This window comes from Ranitomeya imitator, chromosome 5 (genome assembly GCF_032444005.1).
Source record: "Ranitomeya imitator isolate aRanImi1 chromosome 5, aRanImi1.pri, whole genome shotgun sequence".
Classification (NCBI taxonomy): domain Eukaryota; kingdom Metazoa; phylum Chordata; class Amphibia; order Anura; family Dendrobatidae; genus Ranitomeya; species Ranitomeya imitator.
In genome coordinates this window covers 156,737,204-156,762,292 of record NC_091286.1, presented here as the reverse complement: position 1 = coordinate 156,762,292, position 25,089 = coordinate 156,737,204, and the positions used below count along the sequence as shown (strand labels likewise).

Below are 25,089 nucleotides of genomic sequence, written 5' to 3'. Positions count from 1 at the left end.
CCTAATCCCAACCCTATTCCCAACTGTAAATGTAATCTAAACCCTAACCCTAACTTTAGCCCCAACCCTAACTGTAGCCCCAACCCTAACCCTAGCCCTAACCCTAGCCCTAACCCTAGCCCTAACCCTAGCCCTAATCCTAACCCTAGCTCTAACCCTAGCCCTAACCCTAGCCCTAATGGGAAAATGGAAATAAATACATTTTTTTAATTTTTCCCTAACTAAGGGGGTGATGAAGGGGGGTTTGATTTACTTTTATAGTGAGTTTTTTAGCGGATTTTTATGATTAGCAGCCATCACACACTGAAAGACGCTTTTTATTGCAAAAAATATTTTTTGCGTTACCACATTTTGAGAGCTATAATTTTTCCATATTTTGGTCCACAGAGTCATGTGAGGTCTTGTTTTTTGCGGGATGAGTTGACGTTTTTATTGGTAACATTTTCGGGCACGTGACATTTTTTGATCGCTTTTTATTCCGATTTTTGTGAGGCAGAATGACCAAAAACCAGCTATTCATGAATTTCTTTTGGGGGAGGCGTTTATACCATTCCGCGTTTATTAAAATGGATAAAGCAGTTTTATTCTTCGCGTCAGAACGATTACAGCGACACCTCATTTATATCATTTTTTGATGTTTTGGCGCTTTTATACGATAAAAACTATTTTACAGAAAAAATAATTATTTTTGCATCGCTTTATTCTCAGGACTATAACTTTTATATTTTTTTGCTGATGATGCTGTATGGTGGCTCGTTTTTTGCGGGACAAGATGACATTTTCAGCGGTACCATGGTTATTTATATCTGTCTTTTTGATCGTGTGTTATTCCACTTTTTGTTCGGCGGTATGATAACAAAGCGTTGTTTTTTGCCTCGTTTTTTTTTTTTTTGTCTTACGGTGTTTACTGAAGGGGTTAACTAGTGGGCCAGTTTTATAGGTCGGGCCGTTACGGACGCGGCGATACTAAATATATGTACTTTTATTGTTTTTGTTTTTTTTTATTTAGATAAAGAAATGTATTTATGGGAATAATATATTTTTTTTTTATTCATTATGTAGGAATATTTTTTTTTTTTTTTTACACATTTGGAAAAAATTTTTTAAACTTTTTTATTTTGTCCCGGGGGGGGGGGACATCACATATCAATGATCTGACAGTTTGCATAGCACTCTGTCAGATCACTGATCTGACTTACAGTGTTGCAGGCTTCACAGTCCCTGCTCTGAGCAGGCTCTGTGAAGCCACCTCCCTCCCTGCAGGACCCGGATCCGCGGCCATCTTGGATCCGGGCCTGGAGCAGGCAGGGAGGGAGGTAAGACCCTCGCAGCAACGCGATCACATCGTGTTGCTGCGGGGGGCTCAGTGAAGCCCGCAGGGAGCCCCCTCCCTGCGCGATGCTTCCCTGTACCGCCGGCACATCGCGATCATCTTTGATCGCGGTGTGCCGGGGGTTAATGTGCCGCGGGCGGTCCGTGACCGCTCCTGGCACATAGTGCCGGATGTCAGCTGCGATAATCAGCTGACACCCGGCCGCGATCGGCGGCGCTCCCCCCGTGAGCGCTGCCGATCGCATATGACGTACTATCCCGTCGGTGGTCATACGGGCCCACCCCACCTCGACGGGATAGTACGTCTAATGTCAGAAAGGGGTTAAAGACTAAACTTCAGACAGAAAGGCCCACAAACAAACAGCAATTGAAAACCACCACAGTGAAGGTGTGGCAGAGCATCAAAAAGGAAGAAACACAGCGTCTGGTGATGTCCATGAGTTGAAGACTTCAGACAGTCATTGCCAACAAACGGTTTTCAACCAAGTACTAGAAATGAGCATTTTATTTAAAATTATTTAATCTGTCCTATTACTTTTGGTCCCTTTAAAAACAGGGTGGCACATGTTAAGGGGCTGAAACTCCTAAACCCTTCATCCAATTTTAATGTGGATACCCTCAAATGAAAGCTGAAAGTCTGAACTTCAACTGCATCTTAATTTTTTTTGTTTAAAATTCATTGTGGTAATGTCTATAACCAAAATTAGAAAAATGTTGTCTCTGTCCAAATATATATGGACTTAACTGTATCTAGTAGTTAAACTCATATACAGTATTTTCACATTTTTTTGAAGCATATGAGGCCCATCCAGCTACTCTTCAGCATCTCTTGACTTCAATTTTAACTTACCAACCTTGTAGAGAAAAAAACCCTAAAAAATATCTTTACTAGTTCTTTAATATTAATGTTTTTAGATCCATCAATTTTAACCCTATCATGACTTGGCAATTATACATTTTCCAATTTTTGCTCCACTTCTTCCAAGAGTCATATCTTTTAATTTTTCCATCATTATATACATATGCGGACTTGTTTTTTTTTTGTGAGATTACTTGTACTTTTGAATGACACCATTTATTCTACCAAATAGTATATTGAAAAGCGGGAACAAAATTTCAAGTTCGTTGAAATTGCAAAAAAAGTGGAATTCCATAATTTTTTTTTATTTACCATGTTCACTATATGGTAAAACTGACCTACCAATAAAAATATCTAGGTCAGTATGAGTATGTGGTGTGACAGGGTCACTGGCGCTGTATGTGATGGGAGATATGTATCACGAAGATTACTATCTTCTTTTATGTGAAAACCCAGAAATTTCTCTCCAGCATGTTATGTTCTGAGAGTGGTTACTCGGCCATGACAGGGTTAGGTTTTGTTTTGTGAGTAGCTGTAAGAGATGAGTGTAACAAATACCATATCTCCTCCCCAAGGGGGTAGTTTGGTAAGTTAAATGTCTTGCCACTGAGTTTTTTCTCTGTGTGTGGGTTGGGAGTTAGGAAGCACCAGAGAAGTGATCATCTTCGACTATGGTGGACTCTGTTGATTGAACCCTGAGCAGATGGATCCTCACAGGCCTAAGGACTGTGCTGTAAGTTTGTCATGGATCCCTACTCCGTGGTGTCACTTATTCGTCACGTGCCCGCTCTCACACATGACTTGGGGTTGTGCCTGCAAGGGTTAATCTATCTCCCCACTCTCAGTCCAGCATTCAACCTCTGTCCTATGCTGTAATGGGAGCATAAATCACACACCGACCAAGGCCACACACCCGCTCATACGCGCTGCCACCACTCACCGAATACACGGGCGATGATTCCCGGACTAATAATAATACTAATAAAAATATGTCTATCACTCATAAGGCTCACACACCTTAGGCTATGGATTCTTTTAGAACATTCAAGGTTCAACTTGTTAAAGTTTTATATTTTAATAACAAAAGGTTCAATGCTTACAATAAGAAAAAGGTATAAAAATATGATAATAAAAAGACATACAACTTATGCAAAACAGTGTCAAAATAAACAGGAGAAAAACTTACAGAAATCATCTAACTGGTAGTTTGCTTTCTGCTCCCTGAGGGGGGGGAGGGGGGGGGGTGAATGGAGTTGGTGGAACACATCAGCTTATCAGGCTGCCCTCACATGTGAACACAATTCTCTGTCTGCAGCCTAAATTTATAACTTTGATCTGAGGTCAGGTTTCTGGACCGGCCCCTCAAGTTAATATCATAATTGCTGGCTTGTTGATTGGCCACGGCCGCTCTACTAATTAATATATATTATTTCCTCTTGAGACACTTGTGACCAGGTTCCCAGGAATAGATCACCTCAGGTCGTAATTTATCATCTCCCCTCCAAGACCTCAGAGGTGCCAAATGTTACCTTCTTCTTGGCGTTAGCTAGACCTCCTGGTGTGATATGGAGACACAATTTCTACTAGTCCCAAGGAAGTACCTATTAACACCTAGGTGCGACTTGCCTTCAGGACAGATGTTACATTATCACTAGTCACACATATAACACTAGACATATGGCACTACACACATATAGATATATATATATATATACACATATTTCACCACACATTATCACTAGTCACACATATAACCCTAGACATATGTCACTACACATATATATATACAGTTAGGGCCAGAAATATTTGGACAGTGACACAATTTTCGCGAGTTGGGCTCTGCATGCCACCACATTGGATTTGAAATGAAACCTCTACAACAGAATTCAAGTGCAGATTGTAACGTTTAATTTGAAGGGTTGAACAAAAATATCTGATAGAAAATGTAGGAATTGTACACATTTCTTTACAAACACTCCACATTTTAGGAGGTCAAAAGTAATTGGACAAATAAACATAACCCAAACAAAATATTTTTATTTTCAATATTTTGTTGCAAATCCTTTGGAGGCAATCACTGCCTTAAGTCTGGAACCCATGGACATCACCAAACGCTGGGTTTCCTCCTTCTTAATGCTTTGCCAGACCTTTACAGCCGCAGCCTTCAGGTCTTGCTTGTTTGTGGGTCTTTCCATCTTAAGTCTGGATTTGAGCAAGTGAAATGCATGCTCAATTGGGTTTAGATCTGGAGATTGACTTGGCCATTGCAGAATGTTCCACTTTTTGGCACTCATGAACTCCTGGGTAGCTGTGGCTGTATGCTTGGGGTCATTGTCCATCTGTACTATGAAGCGCCGTCCAATCAACTTTGCAGCATTTGGCTGAATCTGGGCTGAAAGTATATCCCGGTACACTTCAGAATTCATCCGGCTACTCTTGTCTGCTCTTATGTAATCAATAAACACAAGTGACCCAGTGCCATTGAAAGCCATGCATGCCCATGCCATCACGTTGCCTCCACCATGTTTTACAGAGGATGTGGTGTGCCTTGGATCATGTGCCGTTCCCTTTCTTCTCCAAACTTTTTTCTTCCCATCATTCTGGTACAGGTTGATCTTTGTCTCATCTGTCCATAGAATACTTTTCCAGAACTGAGCTGGCTTCTTGAGGTGTTTTTCTGCAAATTTAACTCTGGCCTGTCTATTTTTGGTATTGATGAATGGTTTGCATCTAGATGTGAACCCTTTGTATTTACTGTCATGGAGTTTTCTCTTTACTGTTGACTTAGAGACAGATACACCTACTTCACTGAAAGTGTTCTGGACTTCAGTTGATGTTGTGAACGGGTTCTTCTTCACCAAATTAAGTATGCGGCAATCATCCACCACTGTTGTCATCCGTGGACGCCCAGGCCTTTTTGAGTTCCCAAGCTCACCAGTCAATTCCTTTTTTCTCAGAATGTACCCAACTGTTGATTTTGCTACTCCAAGCATGTCTGCTATCTCTCTGATGGATTTTTTCTTTTTTTTCAGCCTCAGGATGTTCTGCTTCACCTCAATTGAGAGTTCCTTTGACCGCATGTTGTCTGCTCACAGCAACAGCTTCCAAATGCAAAACCACACACCTGGAATCCACCCCTGACCTTTTAACTACTTCATTGATTACAGGTTAACGAGGGAGACGCCTTCAGAGTTAATTGCAGCCCTTAGAGTCCATTGTCCAATTACTTTTGGTCCCTTGAAAAAGAGGACGCTATGCATTACAGAGCTATGATTCCTAAACCCTTTCTCCGATTTGGATGTGGAAACTATCATATTGCAGCTGGGAGTGTGCACTTTCAGTCCATATTATATATATAATTGTATTTCTGAACATTTTTTTGTAAACAGCTAAAATAACAAAACTTGTGTCACTGTCCAAATATTTCTGGCCCTAACTGTATATATATATATATATATATATATATATATATATATATATATATATATATATATATATATATATATATATATATATACATGTGTGTATATATATATATGTGTATATATATATATATATATATATATATATATATATATATATATATATATATATATATATATATATACATATTTCACCACAAAGTTATATTTTTGTTTCCCGATTTTACCGGAAAGTACTTGTTTATTTTGATGAACCCTGCTCTGGTTTATGATGTGATTTAAATAAACCGGTGGAAAAAATGTTCCTGTATCTACCACTGTGAGTAGCTGAGTGAGTTGACCTACTGCAGTGGATACCAACAGGACCACATTCTGAGCCTGCAATGCAAAAATATGTGAGTTATCTTGTTGCTAATGGTTTATCATTCAAGGTAATCAATACCATCTGCGTGAGTAAAGCAGTACTTGTGCACTATGGAAATATTTATAAGATGGCTCTGAAGGTTAAGTTTGTATCTATTAAGAAATGTATATTTTTATTATACGCTTTGTATAATTCCATATTGATTGGATATAATGATGCAAATGCAACATGTGGTCCTCCATTGCATTTTTCTGTTGAATGTATTTTTAATTGTTCAATTTTTTTGATAAAGTTTAACGAAATATTTTTTTAAAAGGGACAATATGCACCTATTTTTATTTGGGTGGTATTCATAACATTAATATTGATGGAAACATTGTTGTAATGATATCCTATAGAGTAATAAGCTTATTTGGAGAGAAGGAAGGGAAAGAACATGAGGGAAGGGTAAAACAGTGCTGTGGAGACACAAAGGTCAGCGGGTACTCGAGTCGGCTGGCTCGAGACAGCATGGACCAGGGATCATCTCACTGAAAGCCCGCTCTCTCTTTACCATGAGTATAATACTACTCAAACAACACACAGAAAGGGTAAAACAGTGTGACAATACTTAATTGAACCACAAGACAGGCAAATGGCACATAGAACAGTCCCAGCAAAATACTCAAGATGGTGCAAATTACAGAGTCTCACCCTTCCGCTGACTCGCCGGTATTAGAGCTGCTTCCAGGGCTGACTACCTCACCAATGGCACCCCTGTCACGGGTGTGTCAGACAGTCATTTTGGATCTGGCCGTAGAAGGTCATTGTGCTTGGCTCTGCAAGAACCTTCTTGATCTTTTTATCTCTGTTGTATAGTGATATCCTTCTCCCTCTATGACCTAGCAGTAACCTTCACCTTGTGCTGCTGTTTAACACACCCTTGCTGGATGTTTATATACCTTTAGTCTCTTCAGAAAGGTGCTGCTGAAAGCTCTATCTTCCTCTGTCCTGGTTTGAAATGCTTATAGGCGACTAGTATCTTCTTAGCGTTTTCTTGGGTCAAGAGGAAGGGTTGATGATATCAACTCACATTGATTATTTAGTTTATCCTTCAATGTTTGCAATTCAACAAACTGCATGGCCTTGTTTAATGTGTAATCAACATTTTGGAAAATACACCATTTATGGATTTTATCTATGGGTAAAGTGAGAATTTTGAATCCAACGGTACTACACAGAGTTTGATAACATTAGGTGTCATATTGAATATTTCATCATTAGCGTTGAGTGCAAGTGCTCGCTACTCGAGTTTGCTTCGGGTGTTTGGGTATACACCGAGAAACACAGTGCTTGAGTGACATGTTCGAGTCCACGCACCCTGTATGACAACCAATCCCGCCTGTTTTTTTTGGCTGACTAACAGACACGAAACATGTGAAACAAGGGCTTGAGCATGTCACTCGAGCACCTGCGATACTCAGTGCATACCCAAGCACCCAATGCAAACTCAAGTAGCAATCACTTGCGCTCAACACTAGTTCTCATATGGTCATCATTTTTTTTTACTTTTGAGAAAAAAAATGAACTGTAAACCTAATGGCAAAGCATGAAAGAAATAAAAATTCTAAAATATTTTTTTTTTTATCTGACTAAGGAATATGACACAGGGGGGATGATTTTCTAATTATTAGCTTTTAATCACTGCGATAGGATCACTGGCTGGCAGATCTTGGCGGACGTACTGTGCATATACCCACCATTTTTTTCAGGAAGTGGAGACTGAGGGTTGGGGGACGGAGCCTATAGGCCTTGGGGGATGGTGGAGGTACTGTGGGAGCTTGGGGACATAATGTCTCTCTCCTCTGACATGTATGTCATGTTAGAGGAGAAAGAAATTATTTTAATAGCGGACACACTTTTTTTTTTACTAAATCGCCGTTGTTCATTGAATAATGCAAAACAACCATGCATGAAGCACACTACCATACAAGTATCAATAACAGGGGTGCAATAACAGTGATAAACCAATGACGACAAAAAGGAGAGAAAAAAAACACTGTATAATATGCACAACACTGTAATCATAAAATGGAAAAAACTTTATTAACACATATGGATTAATTAAAACACATGTAAGTACATATATAGGCACCCCCCCCCCCCATATACCGAATAACCGCAGGTGTCAAAATACATTAATCAGGGGTTAGCAAATCCCCTCAATAGCAAAAACACCATGAAATGAATATCACAGCATACTTACGCCACTATAAAGGTCATTAAGCCCTAAATACACAATAAACTCATGGTCTGTTTACCATATAGCCCATATGTAATGAGCTCAAGGGGTGGAGTTTCAATGGGACAGCCTCAGGCCAACCATAGACCTTGTGGACCTAGAATCTGCCACGACATACCATGACCCCACAATAGTTCACTATGAGCAGAGAAAGGCTGTGCTTTGAGTGCTGTATGGGTTCCTGGAAGGGGCCTAAGAAAATAAGCCTAAAAGGAGCAAATACCAAATAGAGGTAACCTATGACCCATCCAGTCCGAAAAAAATGGAAGGGGGGAGACCAGACAAGCTCCATGCATATCGCCGTATCAAAAGGACAACTTCATCAAGGGACTATTTTGTCACACACAAAATAGTTAGTAAAAAACATTTCTCACATGTCTATTTTACATCAGCATAATTTTGGAACCAAAATATTTTTTTCTTAGGAAGTTATAAGGGTTCAAATTTGACCAGCAATTTTTCATTTTTCCAACAAAATTTACAAAGCCTCACATTAGAAGTCACTTTGAGGGGGTCTATATGATAGAAAATATGTCAAAAGTGACACCATTCTAAAAACTGCACCCCTCAAGGTACTCAAAGCTACATTCAAGAAGTTTATTAACTCTTCAGGTGCTTCACAGGAATTTTCGGAATGTCGAAAAAAATGAACATTTAACTTTTTTTTATACAAAAAAATTACTTCAGATCCATTTTTTTTTATTTTGACAAGGGTAATAGGAAAAAGTATCCCAAAATTTGTTGTGTAATTTATCATGAGCATGCCGATACCCCATATGAGGGAGAAAACCACTGTTTATGGCACGGAAGAGCTCAGAAGGGAACGAGCGCCATTTAACCTTTTGAATTCAAAGTTTGCTGGAACAATTGGCGGACACCATGTAAATTTTGAAAAGCCTCTAATGTGCCTAAACAGTCAAAATCCCCTACAAGTGACACCATTTTGGAAACTAAACCCCTCAGGGAACTGATCTAGATATGTGCTGAGCACATTGAACCCTCAGGTGCTTCACAGAAGTTTATAGCGTTGAGCCGTGATAATAATAAAATCATATTTTCCCAGCAAAAATGTTATTCTAGCCTCACATTTTGCATTTTCATAAGGGTAGCAAGAGAAATTTCACCAGACAGTTTGTAGCACAATTTCTCCTGAGTGCACCGATACCCCATATGTGGGGGAATACTACTTTTGAGGTACAGTGCAAAGCTAAGAAGGGAAGAGGCACCATATTGGAGTTCAGATTTTGTTGGAATGGTTCGAAGGTACCATGTCACATTGGCAGAGCCCCTGAGGTGCCAGAACAACAGAAACCCCCTATATGTGAATTCATTTTACAAACTACATTCACTAATGAATTCATCTAGGGGTGCAGTGATCATATTGACACCACATGTGCCTCACAGAATTTTATACCATTGAGCTGTAAATAAAAATTGACTTACATTTTTACCACTAAAATATTGTTTTAGACCCACGTTCTTAAGTTTTAGAAGGGCTAATAGGAAGTTGTTTTTTTTTTTACAACAAACTGAAGTCCATTTTTTCCTGAGTGCGCCAATACCCTACATTTAATCAGGAAATATTTTTCAGGCACAGTGCAAAGCTCAGAAGACAAAGAGCGCCACATTTTACTGTTATGGTTTGCAGGTGCCATGACCCACTAGGAGAGCCCATGAGGTGCCAGAACACTAGAACCCCCCTATATGTGACCCCATTTTTCAAATTACACCTCTCAATGAATTTATCTAGGGGTGCAGTAATCATATTGGGTGTGTCACAGTATTTGATACCATTGGGTAGTGAAGAAAAAATAACATTTTTATCACCAAAAATTTTTTTAGCATCAAATTTTACATTTTAACACAAGAAGTGGGTAAAAATGGTACAATAATTTGTCCCACAATTTGTACTGAACGTGGCAATACCCAATATGTGACTGTACAGTACTACTTAGCCATACAGTGAGACTCGGGAGGATTAGAGTGTTATTTGCCTCTGCCCAGATTTTTCTAGAATCGTTTGCAGACTCCATATACAGAGATCCTAACTGCTAGAAGAGCAGATTTCCCCCTCAAGTGACCTCATTTTGGAAATTATACCCCTTTGGGAATTTATATACAGGTGTAGTGACGATTTTGACTCCATGGGTATTTTCCAGAAACAAGCAGCAATGAATGTTGCTGAGTGAGTATTGCAAACCGCCGCTGAAATGACCAGTTCGTTGTAGTCACCAGTATGTTATGCTCAGCCTGTGCTTATGGAGATATGCACCCGTAAATTAGGCAGGCTCTCCTCGCTTCAGAAATGCCAAACATGTGTATGTGGTTTAGGCACACTGTGGGAATCAAAAGGGAGGGGGGCATTTGGATTTGGAAGTGGAGAATTTGCTAAATTTCTTATGGAGGGTGAGGGGCCATTTCACTTTTCCAGAGCCTTTGTGCTACCAGTAACATGGAAGCCCCATATATTTCCGTTAGCAGATAACAGACCCAAGTGGGGACTTGCTTTTTTTGTGGATTGAGTTGAAGCTGTTATTAGGAACATTTTCCATAATGTTTGGGATCACATTTATCCGGCGCTCTACGCTGACCTCTTACTTTGGAGTTTCCATTTAAATCTCTGAGTGACGTGATTCAGATGAAACCCCCAAGGGATCCATTCACTATAATGAGGCAGCAGTGTTAATCTGGAGTCCGTCTAGCCTCTGTTCATCGATGTGTCCTTCTTGGCTGTGGCTGACAGCACTTTTATGCAATCTTAAAAAGATGGACAAGGCTGAATCATAGGTCAGACGGCGTCCACAGTGCCTCCATCTTCCTCATTATTGGGAACTTTCTGTCGATTGTTCTTTCGAAATGACGTATTTCAGAGATTTACATGGAAACCCCGGTGTAAGCACTTAGCGTAGGATAAATGTGCTCCGAGCCTCATCGTGAAATTTTTTTTCTAATCCAATTTGAGTAATATATACTGTATATAAAATTTAACTTTTATTTTCTCCTCTAAAATTTAACACTATTTATCATTTTAACAATTTTATGTGGGTTTTATTTCATTTCGTGTGTGGTAAAATTGATAAGGCAGTTTTATTTTTCAAGTCAGTACTATTACAGTGATACCTCATTTATATTTTTTTATGTTTTGGCACTTTTACACAATATAAACTAATTTATTGAAAAAATTATTTTTTTTGCATCACTTTATTCTGAAAGCTATAACTCTTATATTTCAGCTGATTGAGCTGCATGGTGGCTTGTTTTTTGTGGGACAAGATGACATTTTCAGCTGTACCATCTTTATTTATATCAGTCTTTTTTATCGCATTTTATTCCACTTTTTGTTCTGTGGTATGATGATTGTTTTTTTGCCTTGTTTTTTTATTTATTTTTTTATGCTGTTCACTAAAGGGGTTCACTATTGGGACAGTTTTATAGGTCAGGTCGTACCGGACGTAGCGATCCCAAATATGTGTACCTTTTATTGTTTGTACTTTTTTCTCATATAGATATTTATTTATGGGCACAATATCTTTGATTTTGTTTATTATTATTTTTGATTTTTTAAAAATATTTTTACAATTATTTAAAACCTTTTTTTCTTTATTATTTTGTCCTACTATGGGACTATCACTTTTTGCAGGCTGATCGCTTGTATAGAATGGGGATGCTGTAATATCCCTGTGCTATGCAAACTGTCAGCTCTGTGCTCACAGATTAAGTTGCTGATCTTGCTCTGAGCATGATCTAGCAACTTTCCTAGCTCTGGTGACACGGATGTTATCATGATGACATCGGGTCACCATCGCAACGATCGGGACCGTGTGTCACAACACGGTTCTCCGATCCAAGGACAGAGGGGCTGTCATCCCTCTGCTGGCTCCCGGAATGCTGCGATCGAGTATAATCTCAGCATTTAGGGGGTTAAAGTGCCGGGAGCAGTGCTTGACATTAGGGTATCCATGAGTCAAAGTAGCTTAGGTGTTATTTAACCTTCTCCCCATCTATCCCCCATACCCAAGTCCTTTTTCCGAATCCCTCGCCCAAGTACCTGTTGCGGTGACCATTGACGAATAAAAACTTTACACTGAAAATTGGATTAAATGGCCACAGCAGCCTTTTATTAACATTTAATAAAAACGATTTAACAATACAGACCAAAAGAGGGGGTGTGGTCCTGGAAGCCCCAAAAACACCAAATCCTAACTGTCCACAGCCCACCGTGGCCCCATGTCAAGTCTTACCCCCAGCCGCTATGCACCAGCTCGGGGCAGATGATACCAAACTGTCCGAACCACTAAACAATTGACGGGTCCCTTGACTAACCCTTCCATAGGATTGAACAGACCCCGTCCAACCGAAATTCCTTAGGGGAGTCCAGGACCTAGTGAGATCCCCCCCACGAATCCACCATTTCCATTTCCATCAACTTCGAGGACCTTCCCCCCACGCCACACTGCTATGACATAATATCAAGATTTACCAGCGATGAGTGAACAACTACCACAATGATCTTTAGACATCCTGACCCCATCTAAGCATGACACAAACCTTGACTAAAATACAAGGAGGGTGGGTGGGAGCTTTCTCTAACCGGTGGGTACCCGACTGGTTGACCCACTAATATGGCTACCCCTATTTAACATCCCGCCTTTTTTTAATCCCTCTAACCCCTCCCAATCTGTGATCTCATCGCCCCAGCATTCCCCATTAACCCTTTGTTCACTTTTAAAATGGAACGGTCCATATTATCCCACGACTCCTTGTCATGCCGGCCTCCCCTTAAAGGGCCGGTGGCCCAGTACGGCCTCACTGGACTGCTCCTTGCACTTAGTGCTGCGTGTCAGCTTTTAGAATCAGCTGACACCTGGTGACTTCATTAAGTACCAGGGAGCTGGGATGTATTATTACTGACAATATCGGTAAGGGGTTAAAATAGCTCCAAAATATGGGTTAATATCCTTTATTTCTAAAAAAAAATAAAAAAAAGAAGAGCTCAATGTGTTGAAATGATAATATAGCTCCCTAAAATTTCCTTTAAAAAATTTACATGTTTGCATCCACATTTTCTCCAACAGTATGGAGAATGATTAGTAAACGCTTCACTTAGTCTGCTGTGTGTGAGATACTATCTAGATACCATTTTGAAATCAGGTTCATGTAGTGACGTACACAGGTTTGAAGAATAGTTTGGTGAGAAGTCCTTTTCTGTTTACCAGTGGAGGAAATCTTTAAGTCCCTTTCCCAATTTGTGACATGTGAACATTTTTGAAGACCAATATCTTGGTTGAATAAATTACATATTTTTTTGGTTTTCCTAATGGATTCATTGTTGGGGTTACAAATTAAGTTCCCAATATACGCAGGTAAAGAATGTTTAGACTTGAGTAGGCTTCTTATAGCTTTCCTTACCCGAGTATAACATAACAGATCGTTTTCTGGTATCCTGTGTTTTAATCTGAGTTGTATGAATGGGACCAAATTAATGCCGTCATGAAAATGTTTAATGAATTTTAAATTTTTTTTTAGATGTTTTTTATTTGGTCGTATTTAGGGTTCTTTTTTTGACAGATCTACTTTCTCCTTGCAGTTAAAGAGTCAGTTATAATCTGTGAGTCGGATACACAGGAAGTAGGGTTTGATAAAAAAATTTAGCACGAGTAAATGTAGTGGTAGTTTTTCATTTAAGGAAGATTCAAAGGTCAACCCAACCAGGGGAATGATTACTTTTGAACCGATTTTGACTTTGACTTTTTTGCAGACAGGCTTGGAAGGCCAAATCCCCCAGCAATCTTGCTTTTTGTCAGGATGTTTTTAGAGCCTCTTGCTTTTCCCTGGTTCCATACATACTTGTTTAACAAGCCATGAAGATTTCTAATATACTTGGGTGAAAATAAAAAAAGGATTAGCTCTAAAAATGTACAATGATTTTGGGAAGAACGCATATCTTGAAAATAGTTATTTTGTCCCAGCCACGTGAGTTCATATTTGATTAAATTCCTTAAATCCTCATTGATATTCTGGAGAAGACTTTTTATATTGGATTCTATTGTGTTTTGATGCAGCACTTATGATAGTCAGTAGAGTTGAGCGACCTTGACCTTTTTAGAGTCGAGCCGGGTTTCGCGAAACCCGACTATCTCAAAAGTCGGGTCGAGTGAAATCGGCCGATTATGACGTAAAGTCGGGATCGACCGAAACACGAAACCCAATGCAAGTCAATGGGGCAGCATAGTCGGCAGTGAGTGGGGGCCAGGAAAACACCTAGAGTGCCCATTTTAATGTCAAAACCATCCATTCTTCTTAATGAAGCTTGTCAAGCGTAATTTACCTTATAATAATTGGAAGGCATTTGAAATTGGGGGTCATTTGGCTAAAGTTGTGGTGGGTAGGGCTGGTTCAAGTAATTAGTGGGCCCAGGAAATCTGGACCACGTCACGGCAGTGGAGCAGGGAGAGGTAAGTATTTCAACTTTGCAAGTGCTGTGAACCTGAGCAAGCAGGGGGTCCCACTCGTTGGCATTGGCACTGGCACAGGGCCCCTCAAAGTACAGCGGTGTGTTTGCACGGCGGGGGCGCCTCCCACCGGCAGCAACACTTTTGCGTACTATGAGAGGCCCTGTGCCAGTGACGTCGCCAACTAGTATTCCTCCCCCCACCTGATGAAGGAACCTGCACTTTCATCTGCACCTTCCTCTTTGTCCCCGTGTAAGGTGGTATGGTATGCGGGAAGAGCAACCTGACTTTCAGCAGGGTCACAATGTTGTTGTGTAGCGTGCACGGGGAATGTTGCGTTATGGGTCAATGTACCAGCAGACTCATCTATCACTGGCTGGGCAATGGGCAGGATGAGGAGGAAACACAGATATAGGCCCAAAGAATAAAGTTGGCTAAATGCAGTTCAAAATTGGTAACACAGGAATAACCAGGGGGCATTGCAGTGGAGGACAACTGGAATGAGAGGCTGACACAGAGAGTAGGCCCAAATCAGTAAGTAGTTGAAATGCAGTTCAAAATTGGCAACCGTAGTAAACAGGCGGCACAGCTTTGTTCAGTGGAGGAGAACAGCAAGGAGTGGCACACACCGATAGTAGGCCCCAACCCAACTAGTAGGCCAAATGCAGTCTAACATTAACAACTACTCAACGAGCGCCTGAAAACGGAATTTCAGGACAGGAAACCAGGAGAACAGCAAGGAGTGGCAGACACCGATAGTAGGCCCCAAACCAACTAGTACGCCAAAATCAGTTGTTCCGTTTAACCACAATTTAATGAGAGCTTGAAGATAGAAGTTCAGGAAAGGCAACCTGGAGAACACCTTGGAGTGGAACACACCATCTCTCTACACCCCATAGCCAATTTGTAGGCCTAATGCAGCGTAGTTTCCAACAACTACTAAACGAGAGCATGAAGATCGAAGCATTGGCGAGGAAACCTGGGGAACACCTTGGAGTGGAACACACCATCTCTCTACACCCCATACCCAATTTGTAGGCCTAATGCAGCGTAGTTTCCAACAACTACTAAATGAGAGCCGGAAGATCGAAGCTCAGGAAAGGCAACCTGGAGAACACCTTGGAGTGGAACACACCATCTCTCTACACCCCATACCCAATTTGTAGGCCTAATGCAGCGTAGTTTCCAACAACTACTAAACGAGAGCATGAAGATCGAAGCATTGGCGAGGAAACCTGGGGAACACCTTGGAGTGGAACACACCATCTCTCTACACCCCATACCCAATTTGTAGGCCTAATGCAGTGTAGTTTTCTACAACTACTAAACGAGAGTCGGAAGACCGAAGCAATGGCAAGGAAACCTGGGGAACACCTTGGAGTGTAACACACCATCTCTCTCCACCCCATACCCAATTTGTAGGCCTAATGCAGCCTACTTTCCGACAACTACTAAACGAGAGCATGAAGATCGAAGCTCAGGAAAGGCAACCTGGGGAACACCTTGGAGTGTAACAAACCCTCTCTCTACACCACGTAAGGGCTGATTCTTAGGAAGGAAGGCTGTTGGAAAGAAGCAGGGCGCGTCCGAGGGTGATTATATTCTTATTAGGTATATACTCACCCTCGGACGCGCCCTGCTTCTTTATTTGTAATGAATGTTTATTTGCAATGTGGTTTTGACTTACTCTATTTTTTTGGTAAATAATGATTTTATTATGTTCATTGTTTTGCATCTTCTTGGCAATAATATAAAGAAGACGCGACAGGACAACACTCGATGGATGCCATATCTGTGTTTTAAATTGAAAAAAACTTTCAGTTAACTACTTGCAGGAGAAAGTTATTGTAGCTGGTGGCCATTTTTAGTACTGTACCAGATTTTTGTTGTATGTGTTTGTTTTTAATGTTAAAATGTCTGCATTTGATATCTCTCCAGTATTTTCTTTTTTATAAGCAAAATACTTATTTTTATATTTTCTGATGTTGGTTCCAGGGGTACACGGGCAGCAGTGGTGTGGTCAGTGGAGGCCTAGTGGAAGGAGTGACCGCAGACAGGCATCGAAGGCCTAAAATAATAACACATGGCTGTAGGCAATTTTAAATTGGTTCCAGGGGTACACGGGCAGCAGTGGTGTGGTCAGTGGAGGCCTAGTGGAAGGAATGACCGCAGACAGGCATCGAAGGCCTAAAGTAAAAAAATTGGGCTGGCTGTAGGCAATTGTAAATTGGTTCCAGGGGTACACGGGCAGCAGTGGTGTGGTCAGTGGAGGCATATTGTAAGGAGTGGCCGCAGACAGGCATCGAAGGCCTAAAATAATAACACATGGCTGTAGGCAATTTTAAATTGGTTCCAGGGGTACACGGGCAGCAGTGGTGTGGTCAGTGGAGGCCTAGTGGAAGGAGTGACTACAGACAGGCATCGAAGGCCTAAAATAATAACACATGGCTGTAGGCAATTTTAAATTGGTTCCAGGGGTACACGGGCAGCAGTGGTGTGGTCAGTGGAGGCCTAGTGGAAGGAGTGACCGCAGACAGGCATCGAAGGCCTAAAGTAAAAAAATTGGGCTGGCTGTAGGCAATTTTAAATTGGTTCCAGGGGTACACGGGCAGCAGTGGTGTGGTCAGTGGAGGCCTAGTGGAAGGAGTGACCGCAGACAGGCATCGAAGGCCTAAAATAATAACACATGGCTGTAGGCAATTTTAAATTGGTTCCAGGGGTACACGGGCAGCAGTGGTGTGGTCAGTGGAGGCCTAGTGGAAGGAGTGACCGCAGACAGGCATCGAAGGCCTAAAGTAAAAAAATTGGGCTGGCTGTAGGCAATTTTAAATTGGTTCCAGGGGTACACGGGCAGCAGTGGTGTGGTCAGTGGAGGCCTAGTGGAAGGAGTGACCACAGACAGGCATCGAAGGCCTAACATAACAAAAATGTCAATACAATGGTATTGTCAGTGGCAGGCATTGAAGGATGTCAGCGCATAGACTAAACATTGGTGGAGCTGTGAGATAATTTTGCAAGTGGTAGAGCACTGTTTGAGCTGGGGTGGGGGGAAACTGTCTTGTGGCCGGCGGTACAGGCCCAGGGCCCCTCATATTACAACGGTGTGTCTGACGTTGGGTGCGCACCACCACCGCCAGAGACACTTTATTGTACTAGGAGGGACCCAGTGGCAGTGCCGTCGACCAAAAGCGGGCTCACCCACCTCTTCAGACAAACTGCACTCTCACGGGTGCTGTCGCCAAGTGTCGATACCACGGCCCCGTGTGGGGAGTTTGGCCATTTAGTGAGGTGTAAACATGTCGTATGCTGGACAATCAGGTGCAGAAAATTACGAGATTGGAATAGGCATTCAGAATAGTCCACAGGCAAGACCTTTTCATAGGAAAGCTAGGTGTCAGCCGGGCAAGGTGGGGCAAAAGATTTCGAAATCCAGTTGTGGTTCATTTTAATGAAGGTTAGATCATCTACATTTTGGGTAGCCAGACGAGTCCTTTTTTCTGTTAGTATTGAACCTGCAGCACTGAATACTCTTTCTGATAGGACACTAGCTGCCGGGCAAGCAAGCTCCTGCAATGCATATTCTGCCAATTCTGGCCAGGTGTCTAATTTTGATGCCCAGTAATCAAATGGGAATGACGCTTGAGGGAGAACATCGATAAGGGATGAAAAATAGTTTGTAACCATACTGGACAAATGTTGTCTCCTGTCACTTTGAATTGATGCTGCAGTACCTGTCCTGTCTGCGGTCATAGCAAAATCACTCCACAACCTGGTCAGAAAACCCCTCTGGCCAACGCCACTTATGATTTCTGCCCCTCTAACTCCTCTGGTCTGCTGGCCCCTGCAGCTCGTGTGAGAACGATCACGGGCGCTGTGTGCAGGGAATGCCAGAAGCAAACGGTCAACAAGAGTTGATTGTTTGGTTGCTAATATTAGTTCCAAGTTCTCATGTGGCATTATATTTTGCAATTTGCCTTTATAGCGAGGATCAAGGAGGCAGGCCAACCAGTAATCGTCATCATTCATCATTTTAGTTATGCGTGTGTCCCTTTTGAGGATACGTAAGGCATAATCCGCCATGTGGGCCAAAGTTCCAGTTCTCAAATCTGCGGTTGTGCTTGGTTGAGGGGCAGTTTCAAGCAAATCCACGTCACTTGTGTCCCTCAAAAAACCAGAACCCGGCCTTGCCGCGCCACCAATTTCCAGTGGCCCCGGAAAAGCTTCCTCATTAAAAATATAATCATCCCCATCATCCTCCTCGTCCTCCTCCTCCTCTTCGCCCGCTACCTCGTCCTGTACACTGCCCTGGCCAGACAATGGCTGACTGTCATCAAGGCTTTCCTCTTCTTCAGCTGCAGACGCCTGATCCTTTATGTGCGTCAAACTTTGCATCAGCAGACGCATTAGGGGGATGCTCATGCTTATTATGGCGTTGTCTGCACTAACCAGCCGTGTGCATTCCTCAAAACACTGAAGGACTTGACACATGTCTTGAATCTTCGACCACTGCACACCTGACAACTCCATGTCTGCCATCCTACTGCCTGCCCGTGTATGTGTATCCTCCCACAAAAACATAACAGCCCGCCTCTGTTCACACAGTCTCTGAAGCATGTGCAGTGTTGAGTTCCACCTTGTTGCAACGTCTATGATTAGGTGATGCTGGGGAAGGTTCAAAGAACGCTGATAGGTCTGCATACGGCTGGAGTGTACGGGCGAACGGCGGATATGTGAGCAAAGTCCACGCACTTTGAGGAGCAGGTCGGATAACCCCGGATAACTTTTCAGGAAGCACTGCACCACCAGGTTTAAGGTGTGAGCCAGGCAAGGAATGTGTTTCAGTTGGGAAAGGGAGATGGCAGCCATGAAATTCCGCGTTGTGTCTGTTGTCGCCCAAACACTTCATAGCCAATACAGCCTGCTGACGTTTGCCAGTAGCTGCCCCATAATGGGAGACCTGGTGTGCAACAGTGGCAGCTGCGGATGGAGTGGTTGTGCGACTGCGGTCTGTGGACGAGCTCTCGCTTCTGCAGGAGGACGAAGAGGAGGAGGAGGGGTTGCGAACGGCTACAGCCAATTGTTTCCTAGACCGTGGGCTAGGCAGAACTGTCCCAAACTTGCTGTCCCCTGTGGACCCTGCATCCACCACATTTACCCAGTGTGCCGTGATGGACACGTAACGTCCCTGGCCATGCCTACTGGTCCATGCATCTGTTGTCAGGTGCACCTTTGTGCTCACAGATTGCCTGAGTGCATGGACGATGCGCTCTTTAACATGCTGGTGGAGGGCTGGGATGGCTTTTCTGGAAAAAAAGTGTCGACTGGGTAGCTCGTAGCGTGGTACAGCGTAGTCCATCAGGGCTTTGAAAGCTTCGCTTTCAACTAACCGGTAGGGCATAATCTCTAACGAGATTAGTCTAGCTATGTGTGCGTTCAAACCCTGTGTACGCGGATGCGAGGCTAAGTACTTCCTTTTTCTAACCATAGTCTCATGTAGGGTGAGCTGGACTGGAGAGCTGGAGATCGTGGAACTAGCGGGGGTGCCGGTGGACATGGCAGACTGAGAGACGGTGGGAGATGGTATTGTTGCCACCGATGCCCTAGATGCAGTGTTTCCTACTACGAAACTGGTGATTCCCTGACCCTGACTGCTTTGGCCTGGCAAAGAAACCTGCACAGATACTGCAGGTGGTGCGCAAAATGGTGGCCCTACACTGCCGGAAGGGATGTTGCGTTGCTGACTAGCTTCATTGTCCGAGGGTGCTACAACCTTAAGGGACGTTTGGTAGTTAGTCCAGGCTTGCAAATGCATGGTGGTTAAATGTCTATGCATGCAACTTGTATTGAGACTTTTCAGATTCTGTCCTCTGCTTAAGGTAGTTGAACATTTTTGACAGATGACTTTGCGCTGATCAATTGGATGTTGTTTAAAAAAATGCCAGACTGCACTCTTTCTAGCATCGGATACCTTTTCAGGCATTGCAGACTGAGCTTTAACCGGATGGCCACGCTGTCCTCCAACAGGTTTTGGCTTTGCCACGCGTTTTGGGCAAGATACGGGCCCGGCAGATGGAACCTGTTGCGATGTTGATGCCTGCTGCGGCCCCTCCTCCTCCGCTTCAGAACTGCTGCCGCCTGCACCCTGTTCCCCCAATGGCTGCCAATCGGGGTCAAGAACTGGGTCATCTATTACCTCTTCTTGTAGCTCGTGTGCAACTTCGTCTGTGTCACCGTGTCGGTCGGTGGTATAGCGTTTGTGATGGGGCAACATAGTCTCATCAGGGTCTGATTCTTGATCAGCACCCTGCGAGGGCAATGTTGTGGTCTGAGTCAAAGGACCAGCATAGTAGTCTGGCTGTGGCTGTGCATCAGTGCACTCCATGTCAGATTCAACTTGTAATGGGCATGGACTGTTAACTGCTTCACTTTCTAAGCCAGGGACGGTATGTGTAAAGAGCTCCATGGAGTAACCCGTTGTGTCGCCTGCTGCATTCTTCTCTGTTGTTGTTTTTGCTGAAGAGGACAAGGAAGCGACTTGTCCCTGACCGTGAACATCCACTAACGACGCGCTGCTTTGACATTTACCAGTTTCACGAGAGGAGGCAAAAGAGCTAGAGGCTGAGTCAGCAAGATAAGCCAAAACTTGCTCTTGCTGCTCCGGCTTTAAAAGCGGTTTTCCTACTCCCAGAAAAGGGAGCGTTCGAGGCATTGTGTAGCCAGACGACGAACCTGGCTCCACAGCTCCAGACTTAGGTGCAATATTTTTTTTCCCACGACCAGCTGATGCTCCACCACTACCACTACCCTCATTACCAGCTGACAATGAACGCCCCCGGCCACGACCTCTTCCACCATACTTCCTCATTGTTTTAAAAACGTAAACAAACTAACAGTATTTGTTGCTGTCACACAAATTACACGGTGAGCTATAACTTCAGTATGATTTAGCTACCCCTTTACAGGTGAGTGAGACCACAACGAAAATCAGGCACAATGTTACACACTCTGTTGTTGGTGGCAACAAATGAGAGAGATGCCACACACGCAGGACTGTCACTGAAGTACAAATGTAAATATTAATCTCCCACTGATTTGATTTTTTTTTTTTTTTAAGGGAGACTTTAGGAAAAAAAATAATAGAATAAAATGATTTTTTCAGGAAGAATTTAGAAACCAAAGAAAATAAAATGATTTTTTCAGGGAGAATTTAGAAAACAAATAAAACAAAAAAAGGCTTTCTATGGCCCACTGAGTGAGAGATGACGCACACAGGAGTCAGGAGTGGCACACAAGCCCAGAGGCCAATATTTATCTCCCACTGATTGATGTAGTGATTTTTTCAGGTAGATTTTGGAACCCCAATCAAGCTAAAAAAAAAATAGGCTTTCTATGGCCCACAATTGGAGAGAGAGAGAGAGATGGCACACCCAGGAGTCAAGACTGGCACACAAGCAGAAAGGGCAATATTAATCTCCCACTGATTTGTTTTTTTTTTTTTTTTTTTCAGGGAGATTTTAGGAAAAAAAAAATAGAATAAAATGATTTTTTCAGGAAGAATTTAGAAACCAAATAAAATAAAATGATTTTTTCAGGGAGAATTTAGAAAACAAATAAAACAAAAAAAGGCTTTCTATGGCCCACTGAGTGAGAGATGACGCACACAGGAGTCAGGAGTGGCACACAAGCCCAGAGGCCAATATTTTTCTCCCACTGATTGATGTAGTGATTTTTTCAGGTAGATTTTAGAACCAAAATCAAGCAAAAAAATAAATAGGCTTTCTATGGCCCACTGAGTGAGAGATGACACAGACAGGGATGGCACTCTAGCAGAAATGTCAATCTTAATCTCCCACAAAAAAAAAAAAAAAACAGGGAGTGTCCTTCAATTACTATCTCCCTGCAGTAATCTCAGCCAGGTATGGCAGGCAGCAATAAGGAGTGGACTGATGCACAAATTAAATAAAAAGTGTGTACAAACCAAAAAGATAGCTGTGCAGAAAGGAAGGAACAAGAGGATTTGTGCTTTGAAAAAAGCAGTTGGTTTGCACAGCGGCGTACACACAGCAATGCAGCTATCAGGGAGCCTTCTAGGGCAGCCCAATGAGCTACAGCGCTGAGGGGGAAAAAAAAAAATGTAGCTTCCACTGTCCCTGCACACCGAAGGTGGTGTTGGGCAGTGGAAATCGCTACAGCACAAGCGGTTTGGTGGTTAATGGACCCTGCCTAACGCTATCCCTGCTTCTGACGAAGCGGCAGCAACCTCTCCCTAAGCTCAGATCAGCAGCAGTAACATGGCGGTCGGCGGGAACGCCCCTTTATAGCCCCTGTGACGCCGCAGACAGCAAGCCAATCACTGCAATGCCCTTCTCTAAGATGGTGGGGACCAGAACCTATGTCATCACGCTGCCCACACTCTGCGTTTACCTTCATTGGCTGAGAAATGGCGCTTTTCGCGTCATTGAAACGCGACTTTGGCGCGAAAGTCGCGTACCGCATGGCCGACCCCGCACAGGGGTCGGATCGGGTTTCATGAAACCCGACTTTGCCAAAAGTCGGCGACTTTTGAAAATGAACGACCCGTTTCGCTCAACCCTAATAGTCAGTTTTCTCTGCTGCAGATCTAGCAGAGCTCAGTTGTGGAGCTGTGTATATCCTCCCCACACCCCCAGCTTTCTGTGTGCATTGTGTAGTGACAGAGAACTGCTAATCGGTGCCGAGGGTGTGGTGGACTAGGATGCATGATTACAGTTGTCCTGTTGTGATAATCTCCTGCTGATAAAACAGCAAAACACAGTAAGCAGCATATCACTGTAATCAATGTCTCTGCTCCTACATAATGGCCTCTCAGATTACATAGCAAAAATCTGCTGACAGATTCCCTTTATTCTGCAGTGCTTAAACAGTTAAATGCTGAATCACTACAATTTTGCTCAGTTCAGACAATGTTGGTTCCCAGCTCTGTCTTATAGAATGTGTTTGGAATTCACATTTCTGTGCACTTTGCAGTAATTACGTGCAGTGCTTAGCTGTCTGTCGCGCAGACTATCAAGAGAACAGACCCACATCTTTGTGTTATTGAATACATTCCCTTAGGTAATATTCCCGGTTACAAAATAATATTCAACTCCTTTTATAATGTCTATTTTTGACTAGGTGTCAGGAATAAACCCCACTGTTAATACATTCCTTGTGAGTAATTTACAGACCGCTTTTAGCTCAGATATTAGAAATAAGATATTTATAAAAAGCTTTTAGATACTTTAATAAGTTGGTATTCTATACATTTAATGAGTGAAGCCTTAACCCTGCTGTTCTGTTCGGTCTGGGGAGACCTATTTTGAACTTTGGTATTTTTTGGGGTGTTCAAGATGCGGTTCTGAAACTTGTGGTTGATTGACTTAAATGAGGATGGGTCGGTCGGCCACGGGTTTCAGAGCCGCATCTTGAATATTTTAAAGAATATTGAAGTTCAAAGTCGGTCATTTTTGACCAACAGAACAGCAGGGTTAAGTCTATTCTTAATCTAAATGTATAATGTGTACAGTACAATAGGTCGACCATATAATCTCATCGTGAAAAAATCAAGAATGTTTACTATTATTATTATTTATTGTTATAGCGCCATTTATTCCATGGCGCTTTACATGTAAGGAGGGGTATACATAATAAAAACAAGTACAATAATCTTAAACAATACAAGTCATAACTGGTACAGGAGGAGTGAGGACCCTGCCTGCGAAGGCTCACAATCTACAAGGGATGGGTGAGAATACAGTAGGTGAGGATAGAGCTGGTCGTGCAGTAGTTTGGTCGATCGGTGGTTACTGCAGGTTGTAGGCTTGTTGGAAAGGTGGGTCTTCAGGTTCTTTTTGAAGGTTTGGATGGTAGGTGAGAGTCTGATATGTTGGGGTAGAGAGTTCCAGAGTAGGGGTGATGCGCTAGAGAAATATTGTATACGATTGTGGGAGATAAAAGGGCAGTAGAGAAGGAGGTCTTGTGAGGATCGGAGGTTGCGTGTAGGTAAGTACCGGGAGACAAGGTCACAGATGTATGGAGGAGACAGGTTGTGGATGGCTTTGTACGTCATGGTTAGGGTTTTGTACTGGAGTCTCTTGGCAAAGGGGAGCCAGTGAAGAGATTGACAGAGGGGAGAAGCTGGGGACAGGTGGGTTAGTCGGGCAGAAGAGTTTAGAATAGATTATTATAATATTATTTAAAATAGATTTAGTATACCATATGCTATGTCGTTTTCTGCATGGTCCTTTTTTCTAAACCATTGTCAAATAACATATTCCCACTGTAGCGTGGCTAAAGGATGTCTAATCGATGGGAGATATGTGTCTTATAGATGGCTTGCTGCTGTGATGTAACCATAGCTA

At 42.6% G+C, this 25,089-nt stretch overlaps 1 protein-coding gene across 2 annotated transcripts in view; it reads left to right on the top strand.

Moving 5' to 3' along the window:
- SMYD3 (SET and MYND domain containing 3) overlaps positions 1–25,089 on the top strand; it is a 1,365,594-nt gene that overhangs the window by 550,375 nt on the left and 790,130 nt on the right. The window lies entirely within an intron of this gene.